The sequence below is a fragment of the Lupinus angustifolius genome, chromosome LG04 (genome assembly GCF_001865875.1).
Source record: "Lupinus angustifolius cultivar Tanjil chromosome LG04, LupAngTanjil_v1.0, whole genome shotgun sequence".
In the NCBI taxonomy this organism is placed as follows: domain Eukaryota; kingdom Viridiplantae; phylum Streptophyta; class Magnoliopsida; order Fabales; family Fabaceae; genus Lupinus; species Lupinus angustifolius.
Window position 1 is genome coordinate 23,406,101 of NC_032012.1, and position 7,262 is coordinate 23,413,362.

Genomic DNA, 7,262 nt, shown 5'->3' on the forward strand with positions numbered 1-7,262 from the left:
ATTCATGTAGACTTGTTCCTTTAAGTCCCCATGTAGGAAAGCATTGTTCACATCTAATTGTTGCAGTGTCTAATTATGAATAGAGGCTAAGGCAATTAATAATCTGGCAGTGGTGAGTTTGGCTACTGAATAGAGGCTAAGGCAATTAGTAATCAATACCCTTAGTTTGAGTGTAACCCTTGGCTACAAGACTGGCTTTATATTTCTCAACATTCTCATCTGACTTTGAAATACCATTTGTAGCCAATGGGTTTCTTAGTTAAAGGCAAGTCAATAATAGTCCAAGTTTGGTTTTGTTCTAAAGCAGCCAATTATTGCTTGATGACTTCTTGTCAATGAGGATATTTGATGGCTTGAGTGTAACTTGTAGGTTCAATATGTGTGGTGTTGGATAGAACAACAAATTTGTGAGTGTTGGATAAGTTGTTGTAAGATATGTATGCAGACAAAGGATAAGTGTATGGGTGTTCCATGTTTGTGTTGTGTAACAAAGCACAATGGTAATCTTTTAGATAGGTATGTAATTTGTGTGATCTATTGCTCCTTCTAGGTTGAGGTTCTAGAGGATCAATAAAAGGAATGTTATCATTCGGATTTATCGATTCTCTATCAGGGTCAGAAGTATGATGTATAATATTGGTTGTGTAGGTAGGGGTGAAAGGTAAGGTGTCCTGATAGAGGATAGCATTAGGTGTGTGTTATGTTGAAGATGGGATATTAGCAGAAGGTTCATGATGTAGAGTGGCATAGGAAAATATATGTTCATGGAATACTATATCCCTACTGATTTGTAAGGCTCTATTAGTGAGATTGAGAATAGTGTATCCCTTAGTTCTTTCTTTGAAACCTAAGAAGATACACTTGAAAGCTCTAGGATCAAACTTATTTCTTAGGTGACTATGTGTGCTAGTGTAATAGAGACATCCAAAAACTATAAGGTTTTGAAGGTTGAAAGGACCGCCATGTAGAATCTCATAGGGAGATTTATCTTGTAAAGTAGGACTGGGTAGTAGATTGATGATATGGATAACATGTCTAATGGCATAGGACCAGTAGACTTTAGGAAGTCTGCTGAATAAGCATGGCTTTTGCCACATTCAAGATGTGCTGGTGTTTTCTCTCCACAACACCATTCTATTGTGAAGTGTACACACGTGAAGTTTGATGTAACATTCCCTTATTGGCATAGAAAGCTTTTAAGATGAATTCAGGATCATTATCACTATTTACTATCTTAATCTTGGCAGAAAATTGTGTGTGAATGATGTTGATAAAGGTCTACAAGGCTGTGGAAGCTTCTGCCTTGCTTTTCATGAGGGTGACCTATGTGTATTTGCTATGGTCATCTACAATTGTTAAAAAAAATACTTATGTCCATGAATGGATGCTATATGGAAAGGACCCCAGATGTTAGTAGGGATCGTGCCAAAATATTTTTGTGAAACAATATTGCTCAAGGGGAAATGGAGCTTCTTTTGCTTAGCTTGATGACAAATGTCATAAATATAATCTTTATAAAAAGTAACAAAAGAGTATTTTGTCTTAATGACATCCATACAAGAATGAGAGGGGTGAGCCAATTTATAATGCCAAAGACTAGAGCTTGAAATGCTAATTGAATTGACAATAGAAAAATTTACATTGTGATTAAGAATAGCTTCCTCCAACACATATAATCCCCTTGATATCCTAGCTATACCAATCATCTTCAATGTATCATTCACCTATATTTTGTAATAAGATGCATTAAAAGATATAATGCACGAGGATTGGCAGGTTAGTTTTGGTATTGACAACAAATTGTAGGAAAATGATGGCAAGTAAAGAGCATTATATATGGTCAGATTATGTGAAATAGGCATGATTCCAGAGATTCTAGATATGATGATTTTCCCATTTGGTAGTTTAACCTTAATAACTTTTCGTACATAATAGGCTGAAAAATAAGAAATTTTGGATGCAATGTGATCAGTTGCACCACTATCTAGTATCCATTGAGGTTTAGAATTACCTTGATCATGTTGATTGTTATCCAAAGATGTTGCAGATAGAACATTGCTTATGCTTTCAGCATTGGACGAGTCCCCCTTCTTCTGATTGTTTTGCTGCAAAATGTTAACAAGTCCTTTATATTGATGCTTTGTCAACCCAAAAACAGACTTCTCTTCCTTTTGTGAATCCATTGTGTCCTTATTGTCATTGCTAGCTATAATAGAGTTGATTTGTTGACCCTTGCTAAACTAAAAGTTGGGGGAAAACCATGTAATCTGTAACAGGTTTCAATGGTATGACCAGATTTCTTGTAGTGAGTGCAAAATTTTCCTGAGTTTGAGGACTTATTCCAAGATCTTCTTCCATATGTGTGGAATTCCCCCTTCCAAATCCTCTTCCATGGGTAGTGTTTATGCCAGAGGCTCCATCTCTCTTCCAACTTGTCCTTATGCTCATTGCCTTTGCTTTAATTCTTGATAATAAAGTTGAGTCTCTTGCTGAATTATGAGTACAAATATTTTGCTCATGTTTGGGAGTGGATCCATCAACATTATCTGGGATCTTACTCCCGAATATGAATCATTTAGGCCCTTTAGGAACCTAATGACCTTGTCTTAAGTTCTACAATTTTTGTTATCACAATTGCAGACTTGAATTGGTCTGAAAATTTCATATGCATCGCACAAAATCTTCATCTCGGTGAAGTACCCGATCACACTGAGGTCACCTTGTTTATAATTGCTATTTTTTCTTGAAGACTTGCAATTATGAAGAGATTTCCTTAGGAAAATATTTTTTTAAGCTCTTCCCATATCTCATATGCCTTGTCAATCCACAATATACTCTGAGAAATTGTTGGTGAAATCGATCTTGTGATCCAAGATATGACAATGTTATTGGCTCTTTCCCATGTCATATAGCTTGGATCATCCTTGGGAGGAATTAGAATACTGCCATCAACAAAAGGAAGCTTCTATTTGGTGATAAGACTTATTCTGCCATCAACAAAAGGAAGCTTCTATTTGGTGATAAGACTTATTCTGATTGATCTGCTCCATTAATGATAGTTATCTCCGTTAAGAAGAGGTGATACTAGAGCAATCCCATGGTTTTCTAATGGATGCAAATATTAGGGATCTTGTGTGATGTCCATTTGTGAGTTGAATGTAAGTGGAGGTGGATTAGTAGAAGAGATTGTTGAAGACATCTTAAATATGACAGAGCACTTTAAAAGAGCTCTGATACCATAATAGAAATGTAATTGCCTTTGGAAAAAGATATGAAGTGAATAACATTTCTTGAGAAGAAAGACAAGAATGAAAAAACAAGAAGAAGAATATGTATTTTTTTTTTATTGAGAATGAAGTGAATTAAGTAATGATTACAAAGTAACTAATCATATTTAAACTATTCAAGACTTACATATGATTCTAACTAACTAACTATAATTAATTAACATGTGCTTAAAAAGGGAAGACTAAGTCAACAAAGTGAAATTCGGTTTGCTTGTGGCCCAAGCAACTTCTGGTGTGAAATGACCCATATATATTTCTGGTGCAGTTTTTGTTTATGGATCTGGGTCATGAGGTTGAGGTAGTCTTGGCCTTGGTTTGATGTTTGAGCATAAGTGTCTTGTTGTGTGAACATTGTGGATTTTGTCTTGGTCGTGAGGCCTTACTGACCTAGTTGGTCTCGACAAGGTTGGTTGATTGTAGTGGTTGTCTCGGCCAGGATCTAGATTTGGTGCATGGTTGGTGCATATAATGTCTCGATCAGGATCTGTGGCTGATGCGTGTCTGGTGCGCTGAGTTTCTCAGTCAGAATTTGTGGCTAATGCGTGTCTGGTGCGCTAAGTGTCTCGGTCAGGGTGTGAGGTTGATGCATGTCTAGTGCGCTAAATGTCTCGGTCAGGGTGTGAGGCTGATGTTAGTTCCTTGGTCATGGCACAAGCAACTTGGCCTGTTGATTCGATCATATGGCCAAGTTGGTTGGTACTTGGTGCAATATTGTCTAAGTATGTTGAATCATCTTGTTAAGTGATTTTGGCTAATAATTACCACCAAGTTACCACCTTTTTTCAAAATTAATAAAATTGTCTTTATTCTTTTAGTCGCTACTTTTGATGAAGCATCAATGATTAACTATAATTTATATTTGTATACTGCACCCAATAATAAAAGGAAATTATATTTCTGAATGAAGATAGAACAAATAATTTTTTTAAAATATTATTACATTCCCAACTCATTTTTTATAGATGAAAATATTTGTAATGGAATAATATAGGTAACTCAGCAGAGAGTGAAGGAAAAGGGTAGAAACTCATATTAGAGAACTAAACAAGAAAAGTAGAGGAGTTGAACGATATATATATATATATATCCACAATAATAAAGGATAAAAATAAAAATAATTATTGGCATAAACATGAGGGGGGGGAAACTCAAACAAGTGAGAGAGGGAAAAAAAGCAGAAGCTAGCTTACCTCATTGAAATCAATGCAAAAAAAGTTAAAATAATGTACCTTAAACCAATACAATTTGAACCAAATGTTAGAGATCCATAGGAAAAAGATGATACAAAGATTAAGCATTAGGATAAGTTTAGGAGAAAAGAGCATTGAAAGAGAATTAGAAAGCAATTACGAAGCTAAAAACATATCTTAGAAAAAACTGTAAAGAAAATAATGTAAAGCACGAAACACTAAAGAAATTTGTTTAAAAAAATATCAAATTGAACAATCATGACATATATGTCATTATAAAAAGAAGATAAATCGAACACAATATCAAACAAAATTTAGAAAGTAGAAAAGAAACTTAGAGATTGAGAAAAAATATAGAATTTACATAAGAAGAAGATCGAAAACAAAAAGGGTGGAACAATGAAAAAAGAACAAAAAAAAGGGGTTATATGACCAAAATTTTTAAAAAGAAGAAGAAGATAAAGTTAATAAAGAAGATAAAAAATAACGAACTTCTAAAAAATGAAATGGATAAAAATGAATGAAGTTGTATCTCAAACTAAATAACTGGATATATATAGAGGAATAGAAATTATAAAAAGACTTATAGTGTAAATCTTTTATATTTTGAAATCAGAAAATTGTTTGAAAATTATAATATTAATATATATTCTCATTAACCAAATTGCACTTTGATATAGAAGTTTGGTATACTAATATTATGACTTGATTGCATATATCAAAATACTATTGAATTTCTTCAATTTACTAGACCTTTTGAAATATTAACAGAACGCGTGTAGGAAATATTAATTTACATGCTTAAAAATTTGATTTAAAAAACTTAAAAAATTGCATTAATATTTTCATAAATAAGTAAGAATGGCACGTGTCAAACTCCGATAAAGGGTGAACACATGAGATTCAAACTTGTCCGATATTTCATTGTCAAAACTCAAAAATATATAATAGGTATTGGTTAATGAACATGATGCCATATATAAAAACAAATTGATTCAAAAAATTGCATAAAAACCGCATTTAATTTTTTTCATAAGTAAGTAAGAACGACACATGTCCATCTCAAATGAAATGAGGATACATGAGATTTATTATTGTCTGATATTCCATCGTTAGAAATTTATGATAGGTTAATTGGAGATTAACAACTAACAAAGCTCAAGAGAGACTAAAATTACCTTGTAGTGGTATTTCCGAACTTACACCAAGTTTTTTTAGGCAAGTAAAGATTTCATTAATGAAGATGTTAGATTACATTTAAAATGAAATCAAGGGTAAATGGGTAATACAACCAAGCCCTTCTTATGAATAAAGAAAAACAAGCAAACATTAAACTCATTTACTCTACGTTTTAATTTTGAGACCATGCTCCAGATTCAGAAAGATGTGGACTTTTGGAATTAATAGCACCACCCAAGATTTTAGAAATTTGGATCATCTCCATTACTGGAGAGTCCATCATCATATTTAGATCATGACACGTGGCAAAAATAAAAATCCAACGGTCTTAATTTTAATTTATTTTTAATAAAATAAATTATAGTTATTGTTTGATCCAATTAGATAATAAATTTTGAATGTCAATTTTAATTGATGTAGAAAGGCTTTCTAACCCTAGTACGAACATGAATGGAGTTCATTCACTACAAAAATATATCCCGTTAGCCACGGTTAAAACCGTGGCTATTGTATGAAAAAACCGTGGCAAAATACAACAGCCACGGTTACCTCTACCCTAGCAATTACTGGCGTAGCAAAAATTTACCCACGGTCAGTTTATTATATAGCTATACTTTTGTGAAGTGTGGTAACATTTCTTTAACCACGGTTTAACCGTGGCTAATTTATTCCATTTGTTTTAACCACACCTCGTCATGGGTAATTTATACCATTATTTTAACCATAGTCTAATCGTGGCTAAATCTTTATTCAATTATTTTCACACATTCATCTCTTGTTCCTGTTTAACAATCATTATATTCTACAATATAATGGTAACTAAATAACATTAAATATTTATAAGTTAATAATAATAGCTTTTCTTTTCTTTAATGTGAAAACTATACCAAATTGTCCAAACTAGAGAAAATAAACATTTCCAAATGCTAGTCACGAACACAACAAAAAAGGTTTGCTTATAAACATGATATAGTAGTGATGCTAAACATGAAAATAGTTCCAAAGAGTAACTTATCCGCACTAACAACGTCGGAGTTTGGAAGATGTTCTAAAACAATTTAAGAAAAAAGAAAGAAATCACTTCAAGCATGTTTGCCCCAACCATCACGGATAGCAAATAGCGCGATTGGTTTTGAGGGCCTAAGGAAGGGTACATCACACTTGAAGTACCATTTCCTGTCCAACTGCATCATACATATCCACATTGAATGTTTCACATGTTTGAGTCTCCATAGGCAGGTGTCTCTTTTTTTGTAGATGGGTTTAGCACATCAATGAAATCCCCCCTTCCTCAAGCTGGAACCAAAGAAAACATAAACTGTTAATACAAACTCCATTGGGTACAATTAAAGATGGTTGAGTTTCAACAGTAAGTTCAATTTAGCGAACAATATAGGCAATAAAATTAAGAATGTCTTCCATATGACACTTTTAGAATAAGTATTGCTTCAACTAATGGCATCATCTGACCACTACATTGACTTAAATCAAAATAGAGTTTAGATGATTACTATATTTTTCCTTGACAATAGTATATTGACTTAGATGATCACATTAAAAAATTATGAGCCAGTAGAACTCAAAAACATCTCTTTTATGTGGTATT

At 33.1% G+C, this 7,262-nt stretch overlaps 1 protein-coding gene across 2 annotated transcripts in view; it reads left to right on the forward strand.

Annotated features, from left to right (window-relative positions):
* The window catches only part of LOC109346342 (3-ketoacyl-CoA synthase 6), a 15,115-nt gene that overhangs the window by 6,971 nt on the left and 882 nt on the right, over positions 1-7,262 (forward strand). Inside the window, exon 2 of one of the 2 annotated variants that reach the window (XM_019585846.1) lies at positions 4,921-4,940. The gene's annotated coding sequence lies outside the window, so the exon portion shown is untranslated. Of the gene's footprint in view, positions 1-3,315; positions 3,334-4,920; positions 4,941-7,262 lie in introns of those variants that run through there. The other variant, XM_019585847.1, reaches the window with a different exon arrangement.